The sequence below is a fragment of the Cherax quadricarinatus genome, chromosome 14 (genome assembly GCF_038502225.1).
Source record: "Cherax quadricarinatus isolate ZL_2023a chromosome 14, ASM3850222v1, whole genome shotgun sequence".
NCBI classification, from domain to species: domain Eukaryota; kingdom Metazoa; phylum Arthropoda; class Malacostraca; order Decapoda; family Parastacidae; genus Cherax; species Cherax quadricarinatus.
The window spans coordinates 51,334,885-51,345,146 of NC_091305.1; the positions used below are offsets into that span (position 1 = coordinate 51,334,885).

At 45.0% G+C, this 10,262-nt stretch overlaps 1 protein-coding gene across 11 annotated transcripts in view; it reads right to left on the reverse strand.

The window, feature by feature from the left end:
• LOC128698394 (adenylate cyclase type 1) overlaps positions 1-1,673 on the reverse strand; it is a 1,819,232-nt gene extending 1,817,559 nt beyond the window's left edge. For 5 of the 11 annotated variants that reach the window (XM_070085009.1, XM_070085008.1, XM_070085012.1 and 2 more), the window contains exon 1: positions 1,461-1,672. The gene's annotated coding sequence lies outside the window, so the exon portion shown is untranslated. Of the gene's footprint in view, positions 1-1,460 lie in introns of all 11 variants that reach the window. The other 6 variants (XM_070085014.1, XM_070085006.1, XM_070085013.1 and 3 more) reach the window with 3 other exon arrangements.
• Positions 1,674-10,262: the final 8,589 nt, after the last annotated feature.

A 10,262-nucleotide genomic window follows, 5' to 3' on the forward strand; every position in this document is an offset into this window, starting at 1 on the left:
ATACTCCAATATGGGCCTAACGTACACGGTGTACAGGGTCCTGAACGATTCCTTATTAAGATGTCGGAATGCTGTTCTGAGGTTTGCTAGGCGCCAATATGCTGCAGCAGTTATTTGATTGATGTGCGCTTCAGATGTGCCTGGTGTTATACTCACCCCAAGATCTTTTTCCTTGAGTGAGGTTTGTAGTCTCTGGCCCCCTAGACTGCACTCCGTCTGCGGTCTTCTTTGCCCTTCCCCAATCTTCATGACTTTGCACTTGGTGGGATTGAACTCCAGGAGCCAATTGCTGAACCAGGTCTGCAGCCTGTCCAGATCCCTTTGTATTTCTGCCTGGTCTTCGATCGAGTGAATTCTTCTCATCAACTTCACGTCATCTGCAAACAGGGACACCTCAGAGTCTATTCCTTCCTTCATGTCGTTCACTAATACCAGAAACAGCACTGGTCCTAGGACTGACCCCTGTGGGACCCCGCTGGTCACAGGTGCCCACTTTGACACCTCGCCACGTACCATGACTCGCTGCTGTCTTCCTGACAAGTATTCCCTGATCCATTGTAGTGCCTTCCCTGTTATCCCTGCTTGGTCCTCCAGTTTTTGCACTAATCTCTTGTGTGGAACTGTGTCAAACGCCTTCTTGCAGTCCAAGAATATGCAATCCACCCACCCCTGTCTCTCTTGTCTTACTACTGTCACCATGTCATAGAACTCCAGTAGGTTTGTGACACAGGATTTCCCGTCCCTGAAACCATGTTGGCTGCTGTTGATGAGATCATTCCTTTCTAGGTGTGTGTGTGTGTGTGTGTGTGTGTGTGTGTGTGTGTGTGTGTGTGTGTGTGTGTGTGTGTGTGTGTGTGTGTGTGTGTGTAGTGTGTGTGTGTGTAGTGTGTGTGTGTGTAGTGTGTATGTGTAGTGTGTGTGTGTAGTGTGTGTAGTGTGTGTAGTGTGTAGTGTGTGTAGTGTGTGTGTGTGTGTGTGTGTGTGTGTAGTGTGTGTGTGTGTGTGTGTGTGTGTGTGTGTGTGTGTGTGTGTGTGTGTGTGTGTGTGTGTGTGTGTGTGTGTGTGTGTGTGTGTGCGCGCGCTACTGGATGTGTTACCTGAATAAACGTACAATTAATGGCTGTAAAAGGCAATAAGAAACAAACAAGAACAAGAATAAATACAATAATAAATAAGAGAAAGAAATTAAGAATAAATTATTATTCAAGGGAAAGCATTAAACCCGCAAGGGTCATACTACGCCCAAGAGGGAAGAATGGAAAGTAATCAGGTTCAATGGAATAAATCAGATCTAATTCCCTGGATCAAGAACCCCTCACCAGCATCGAGAAGCCCTTCCCTGTGGAGCATTATAATAACAACAACATAAATAATTGTAATATAAATATTAAAGGTAAGATAATGTAATAATAAAGAGATAATTATTGGCTTAACTGGTCACACGAGGCTGTGACGCTCACCTGATTGTTCCTCTTAGTTCATCACGTATTTACTAGTTCCTGAGTGGCGTTCAGAGTGTCTGCTTGTTACAGCCGCTGCTTGAACAATTTTCGTACGTTAATCAAATGTAATAACGCAGATTCACAATGAAAACCACAGGTTTTGTTAGTAAATAAGGTGGGAGGAGCGGCGGTGTACCTCCCTCCTGGCTCACTCTCACTCAACTGGCGGGAAAAACAACGTTTCTCTGCATATCTTTCAATGCTTCATTTATTTATTTTTTTATTACACGCATACTTTATTTTTACTACAAAATTTTTCACGTATAAATATGGTGTATAAATACATAAAATAAAAAAAAATCTGTTAACATTTGATAAAAGAATTATCAATTGTTGTGGGGGGGGGATTATTGTATTTGTGGGAAAACACTAAACCCTGAGGGGTCATACAGCATCTGGGGAACGGAAGGCAATCAGGTTAGATCCAAGGAAGAGGACTATTACCCCAGTTCCTTGGAGCAAGAGCCTTTTAACGACATAAAAACCTTTTATGGCGGGAAGACAAGCGGCTCCTTGTTATGCTTTATGTATATTTATATCAAGTGAGCGTACGTGAGTGCGTGCGTGCGTACTCACCTATTTGTGGTTGCAGGGGTCGAGTCTTAGCTCCTGGCCCGGCGTGTGTGTGTGTGTGTATATATGTGTGTATACTCACCTAGTTGTACTCACCTAGTTGAGGTTGCGGAGGTCGAGTCCAAGCTCCTGGCCCCGCCTCTTCACTGGTCGCTACTAGGTCACTCTCCCTGAACCGTGAGGTTTATCATACCTCTGCTTAAAGCTATGTATGGATTCTGCCTCCACTACATCGCTTCCCAAACTATTCCACTTCCTGACTGTGTGTGTGTGTGTGTGTGTGTGTGTGTGTACTCACCTAATTGTACTCACCTAATTGTGGTTGCAGGGGTCGAGATTCAGCTCCTGGCCCCGCCTCTTCACTGATCGCTACTGGATCCTCTCTCTCTCTCTCTGCTTCCTGAGCTTTGTCATACCTCTTCTTAAAACTATGTATGGTTCCTACCTCCACTACTTCACTTGCTAGGCTATTCCACTTGCTGACAACTCTATGACTGAAGAAATACTTCCTAACGTCCCTGTGACTCGTCTGAGTCTTCAGCTTCCAGTTGTGACCCCTTGTCCCTGTGTCCCCTCTCTGGAACATCCTATCTCTGTCCACCTTGTCTATTCCCCGCAGTATCTTCTATGTCGTTATCATGTCTCCCCTGACCCGTCTGTCCTCCAGTGTCGTCAGTCCGATTTCCCTTAACCTTTCCTCGTACGACATTCCCTTGAGCTCTGGGACTAGCCTTGTTGCAAACCTTTGTACTTTCTCTAACTTCTTGACGTGCTTGACCAGGTGTGGGTTCCAGACTGGTGCTGCATACTCCAGTATGGGCCTAACGTACACAGTGTACAGTGTCTTGAACGATTCCTTATTAAGGTATCGGAACGCTATTCTCAGGTTTGCCAGGCGCCCGTATGCTGCAGCGGTTATTTGGTTGATGTGTGCCTCCGGTGATGTGCTCTGTGTTATGGTCACCCCAAGGTCTTTCTCCCTGAGTGAGGTCTGTAGTCTTTGTCCACCTAGCCTATACTCTGTCTGCGGTCTTCTTTGCCCCTCCCCAATCTTCATGACTTTGCATTTGGCTGGATTGAATTCGAGAAGCCAGTTGCTGGACCACATGTCCAGCCTGTCCAGGTCTCTTTGCAGTCCTGCCTCATCCTCGTCCGATTTAATTCTTCTCATCAACTTCACGTCATCTGCGAACAGGGACACTTCAGAGTCTATTCCTTCCATCATGTCGTTCACATATATCAAAAATAGCACTGGTCCTAGAACTGACCCCTGTGGGACCCCGCTCGTAACAGGCGCCCACTGTGATACCTCTTCACGTACCATGACTCGTTGCTGCCTCCCTGTCAGGTATTCTCTTATCCATTGCAGTGCCCTCCCTTTTACGTGCGCCTGATCCTCCAGCTTCTGCACTAATCTCTTGTGGGGAACTGGTCAAAGGCCTTTCTGCAGTCTAGGAAAACGCAATCTACCCACCCCTCTCTCTCGTGTCTTACTTCTGTTACCTTGTCATAAAACTCCAGGAGGTTTGTGATACAAGATTTGCCTTCCATGAACCCATGGTGTGTGTGTGTGTGTGTGTGTGTGTATGTTGTGTTTAAGGGGTGAGACACATTTCCTGGCCCTGCCTCCTCAACTACATTGATCAACATCACTGATAGCCTCTTGGACCTTATCATAACTACACTTGAAGCTTTACCTTTGATGAGTTTTGAGAGTTATTCTACTCCTGGAGCCCGGCCCTGGACCAGGCTTGTCTGGTACTTGCCTGGTCAACCAGACTGGTGCTGCTGGACTGTGTACTCACCTATATGTGGTTGCAGAGGTCGAGTCGCAGCTCCTGGAGGAGGAAGGGAGGTCCCTCCGCTTCCCAAGCTGTACTCAGAGAGTTGAGCACCACTCCACCAGCACAACACCTATAAAACCTCGTTCATGGTTAACCCGCCATCTCCTTGTTTACCTCTACCCCACCTCCCTCACATCTACATCAACACCTTAATGTACAACCCTACGTTCTTCACCTCCTTCTTGGAAAAATTCACCTTTGTCATCGAATAAACAAATTAAAATACCCATCTGTATTCTGTCAAAAACAAGTGCAACTCTTCCCCAGGCAACTCTACCTGGAGTGTTCAGTGGTCAGTCGTCAGTGTTCAGTGGTCAGTCGTCACGTGAGGTCACAGACCCTGAGCTGCTTGGGGATTAGCGTGGACGGTTACAAAGCATGGCTTGCTTCTACAGTGTTTTAAAAGCTGAGGTTGGAGAGTTGAAGGAGGAGGTCTTGCTTCTCCAGGAGGAGATTAGGAGGCTGAAGGTCCACCTCAATGGGCCTGGGAGAGAGTGTGAGGTGGTTGGAGATGTGGGGAATGAGGCTTCTAGCAGTGAGGTGCAGTCTGTCTCTCACTGTGAGGAGGCTGTAGGTGGGGTGGTAGCAACGGCTACCAGCAGTGAGGTGCAGCCCAGCACCTGCTACAAGTGGCGAGTTGTTCACAGTAATGGGAGGCGCATCAGAGTAAGGAAAGTTAAGAGTGCAGATCTGAAGGTAGGAAATCGCTTCTCTGTTCTCCAGGATGAATGTACTTCAGTGGCCAGTGAAGGTAAGGGTACTACTGCCCCTGCTAATGAAGGTAAGCGCATTCTTGTGGTTGGTGACTCTCAGGTAAGATATGTTGATCGTGCTTTTTGTAATAGGAATAAGAAGATGAGAGATAGAGTGTGCTTCCCTGGAGCTGGTGTTGGGGACATTGTCAACAGACTGGATAATATCATGTCAGGTAATGGGAACAAGCCCATTATCTGTCTCAGTGCTGGTGGAAATGATATTGGGAAGGGTAGGAGAGAAGAGCTGCTAGATAAGTACAGGTCAGCTATAGATTTCATTAAGTCTAAGGGAGGGATCCCAATCATATGTAGCATCTTGCCTAGAAGGGGAGTAGGAAATGAATGGTTGTCTAGGGCAATTGGTGTAAATTGCTGGCTAGACAGATACTGCAAGGAACTTGCAATCCCATTCATTGACAACTGGAACAACTTTTATGGCAAACATGATATGTATGCAAGGGATGGGGTTCATCTCTCTGGGGCAGGGGTGGTAGCACTTGCAGACTCGATTGAGAAGGCCATTGGTGAAATGCCTATGATTTTAAACTGATGGAAGATAGAGGTATGGGTGTGTGTGGGAAACAAGCAGGTTGCAACACTAGGGTTGGAAACAGTAAATGTATAAAAGGCATTCAGCATGAAGTTATAAATAAAGACAATAGAACAGGTCAGCAAACAAAGGGGGACAGCAGAGGGCAGCAAGGGACTAGCTCCCTTAAGGTTTACTATACTAATAGCAGGAGTGTTAGAAATAAGATAGATGAGCTAAGATTAATTGCAAGTGCAGGAAACATAGATATTATTGCTATAACAGAGACCTGGCTCAATCTGAAAGATAGAGAGATGCCCTCTGAATGTCACATACAAGGCTATAAATTATTCCACACTGACAGGGTCAACAGGAAAGGTGGTGGAGTAGCGATGTATGTCAGAGACAATTTAAATTGTTGTGTTAGACAAGATATTAAATTAGAAGCGTCAGCCACTGAATCTGTTTGGTTACAGCTTCTCGAGGGCCGAGAAAAACTAATTTTGGGTGTGATTTACAGGGCCCCAAATCTTGATAGGGAGTGCAGTAAACTTCTATGGGACGAAATTCGTAAGGCATCTACATACGAAAATGTTGTGCTAATGGGAGATTTCAATTATAGACAGATTGACTGGAGCAATTTGACAGGAAATTTAGAGTCGGGTGACTTTCTTGATACGATCCAGGATTGTTTTTTAAAACAGTTTGTGACAGAGCCAACTAGGGGAAATAACCTCCTTGACTTGGTTCTTGCCAGTAGGGAAACACTAATTAATAATCTTGAGGTTAATGATGAGCTTGGGGAGAGTGATCACAAATCACTCAGTTTTAACATATCATGGAATTCCCCTAATAATGGCAATCAAGTCTCCGTCCCTGACTTTCGCTTGGCTGATTTCATAGGACTGAAAAATTACTTAGGTGGGCTGAACTGGAATGACCTGACTAGGGGTCAGGTAGGTGGTGATGGTTGCCGATATGATGCTTTCCAGGGCATAGTTCTAGCTGCTCAGTCAAATTATGTTCCAAATAGGGAAATCAGATCAAACAAAAATGATCCTAAATGGATGAACAATAGATTAAAATATCTGATTGGTCAAAAGAGAGGCATATATAGGCAAATCAAAAGAGGAGAGGGGCAATTAAGAAATCGATATATTCAGTTAAAGAGAGAAATAAAAAAGGGAATTAGAAAAGCAAATAGAGATTATGAGGTTAAAGTTGCAAGAGAATCGAAGACTAACCCAAAAGGATTCTTTCAGGTATACAGAAGTAAGATCAGGGACAAGATAGGCCCACTCAAAAGTTCCTCGGGTCAGCTCACTGACAGTGATAAGGAAATGTGTAGAATTTTTAACACATACTTCCTCTCAGTTTTTACACAGGAGGATACCAGCGATATTCCAGTAATGATAAATTATGTAGAACAGGACGATAATAAACTGTGCACTATTAGGGTCACAAGTGACATGGTCCTTAGGCAAATAGATAAATTAAAACCTAACAAATCCCCAGGCCCTGATGAACTGTATGCAAGGGTTCTAAAGGAATGTAAAGAGGAGCTTAGCACACCTTTGGCTAATCTTTTCAACATATCACTACAAACTGGCATGGTGCCAGATAAGTGGAAAATGGCAAATGTGATACCTATTTTCAAAACAGGTGACAGGTCCTTAGCTTCGAACTATAGACCAATAAGCCTAACCTCCATAGTGGGAAAATTTATGGAATCAATAATTGCCGAGGCAGTTCGTAGCCACCTTGAAAAGCATAAATTAATCAACGAATCTCAGCATGGTTTTACAAAGGGGCGTTCCTGCCTTACGAATTTATTAACTTTTTTCACTAAGGTATTTGAGGAGGTAGATCATGGTAATGAATATGATATTGTGTATATGGACTTCAGTAAGGCTTTTGACAGGGTCCCACATCAGAGACTATTGAGGAAAATTAAAGCACATGGAATAGGAGGAGAAATTTTTTCCTGGATAGAGGCATGGTTGACAAATAGGCAGCAGAGAGTTTGCATAAATGGGGAGAAATCAGAGTGGGGAAGCGTCACGAGCGGTGTTCCACAGGGGTCAGTGTTGGGCCCCCTGCTGTTCACAATCTACATAAACGACATAGATGAGGGCATAAAGAGCGACATCGGCAAGTTTGCCGATGACACCAAAATAGGCCGTCGAATTCATTCTGACGAGGACATTCGAGCACTCCAGGAAGATTTGAATAGACTGATGCAGTGGTCGGAGAAGTGGCAGATGCAGTTTAATATAGACAAATGCAAAGTTCTAAATGTTGGACAGGACAATAACCATGCCACATATAAACTAAATAATGTAGATCTTAATATTACGGATTGCGAAAAAGATTTAGGAGTTCTGGTTAGCAGTAATCTGAAACCAAGACAACAGTGCATAAGTGTTCGCAATAAAGCTAATAGAATCCTTGGCTTCATATCAAGAAGCATAAATAATAGGAGTCCTCAGGTTGTTCTTCAACTCTATACATCCTTGGTTAGGCCTCATTTAGATTATGCTGCACAGTTTTGGTCACCGTATTACAGAATGGATATAAATTCTCTGGAAAATGTACAAAGGAGGATGACAAAGATGATCCCATGTATCAGAAACCTTCCCTATGAGGATAGACTAAGGGCCCTGAAACTGCACTCTCTAGAAAGACGTAGAATTAGGGGGGATATGATTGAGGTTTATAAGTGGAAGACAGGAATAAATAAAGGGGATGTAAATAGTGTGCTGAAAATATCTAGCCTAGACAGGACTCGCAGCAATGGTTTTATGTTGGAAAAATTCAGATTCAGGAGGGATATAGGAAAGTACTGGTTTGGTAATAGAGTTGTGGATGAGTGGAACAAACTCCCAAGTACCGTTATAGAGGCCAGAACGTTGTGTAGCTTCAAAAATAGGTTGGATAAATACATGAGTAGATGTGGGTGGGTGTGAGTTGGACCTGATAGCTTGTGCTAACAGGTCGGTTGCCGTGTTCCTCCCTTAAGTCAATGTGACCTGACCTGACTAGGTTGGGTGCATTGGCTTAAGCCGGTAGGGACTTGGACCTGCCTCGCATGGGCCAGTAGGCCTTCTGCAGTGTTCCTTCGTTCTTATGTTCTTATGTTCTTATGAGTCTACCTGCAAGGTGTTCCAGGGGTCAACGCCCCTGCGGCCCAATCCTTGACCAGGCCTCCCAGTGGATCAGGGCCTGATCAACCAGGCTGTTAAAGCTGGCCACACGTAGTCCAACGTACGTACCACAGACTGGCTGATCGGGTACTGACTTTAGGTATCTGTCCAGTTCCATCTTGAAGGCGGCCAGGTGGTGTGATTATGTATTCTGAGTGTATCTGCAGCTTGTACCATCCTCACGCTGACGACCACTGCTACTGACATAACCTGAATCAACGGTGGCATCAGTAAGCATGGCAGGGCTACCGTCTCTCTTAGTTATACACCATCACGGTGCCATTCATCACTGTTTATTGGTACCAACTGACACCCATGGCCCACACATGCTTCTATCCAGCAGCAACCCATGGTTCACACATTTTCGAACCTAGAAGGAACCGCACGTATATGCTACCCGTTAGCTGGACAACCCATTACCCACACATTTTCCAACCCAGAAGTAACCTATTGCCCACATATACTTCTACCAGGCAGAAACCCATGACCCACACATACTCCTACCCAACAGAAATTCATGTCTCAGACATACGCTACCCATCAGCTGCAAAACCCATGGTCCACACATAATCTTACTCAGAAGTAACCCAGTGCCTACACATACACCTACTTAGCAGCGACCCATGGCCCACACAATCTTAGGCAGCCGCAACAAATAGTTCACACACGCTCCGGCCTAGCAGCAACCCATGGCAAGCACTCCCACAGAACTGAGGAGCAGCCCATGGCCCACACACACAACCCAAGGCAACAGCAACCCACAGCCCATAAGCAATATGACTCCCAAGCAACCCATGGTAGACACTCCTGCTCACCAGCAACCAATACCTCACATTTCTACTCAGCGGTAACCCATGGCCCACACATATGCCTATCCAGTAGCTCAATAATCCAGGGCTTCGAGTAAATTTTTACTCCCAGACCCTGGCCCTGATCCAGGCTTGTCTGGTGTTTGCCTGGTCATAGGCTGTTGCTGCTGGCAACCCACGGACCCACATATCTATCACAGCCTTGTTGATCCAATACTTAGAGGTGGTACATGTCCAGTTTCCGCTTGACGACCTCAACACTTGTCCCAGCAGTTTCTCATACCTCGTGGAAGAGTGTTAGTCAGGGACCACATATGTTGATACAGTGTTCTCTTACTGTGCCAATGACACCCCTCCTTTTTACTGGGTTTATTCTACTTTTTCTCATATCTCTCACTCCAGTATGTTTTGTCAATGTGCAGATTCTGGACCAGACCCTCAAGCACCTCCATGCATCTCTCTCTCCTCTGCTCCAGTGTATATATATTTAGGACTCTAAGGCATTCCTAGTAATTTAAATACATTATTGGCTCAGTGCAGGCAATAATGATCTCTGTGTTCCAGCTCTGATATCTCTCCTGTCTTGAAAGGAGTCGTCAATAATAAACAAGTGATATAAAAAAATGTAACCACTGCCACTATTTCACTTGTTTTGAAAGATCTTGTTAACCACTTCATTTTCCTGACTTATATTTGCCTCACGAAATCGTAATGACACGATTGCAAACAAACCATACCACGGGTGAGGCTTGAACCCGCAGTCAGAGAGTCGTAAAACTCCAGACCAACGTGTTAGCCACTGGGCCAGCTGGCTACAATAAGATTCATCCATCGTCTTCACATGTCTACTGCTCCTGCCTACTTTCTGTACTCGAATGAAGAAGCCTACTGTGTAGGCAAAACATTTCGGAATAAAGTTGCTTAACTGTTGCCTATGTGTCTTACCTACCAACCTGTCGGAACTGTATACCATTTTGATGCTCACTCTGTCAGGCACTGCAACAAAATGGCATCTTGGTACAGAAGAGAAAACACCTTGGACAACTT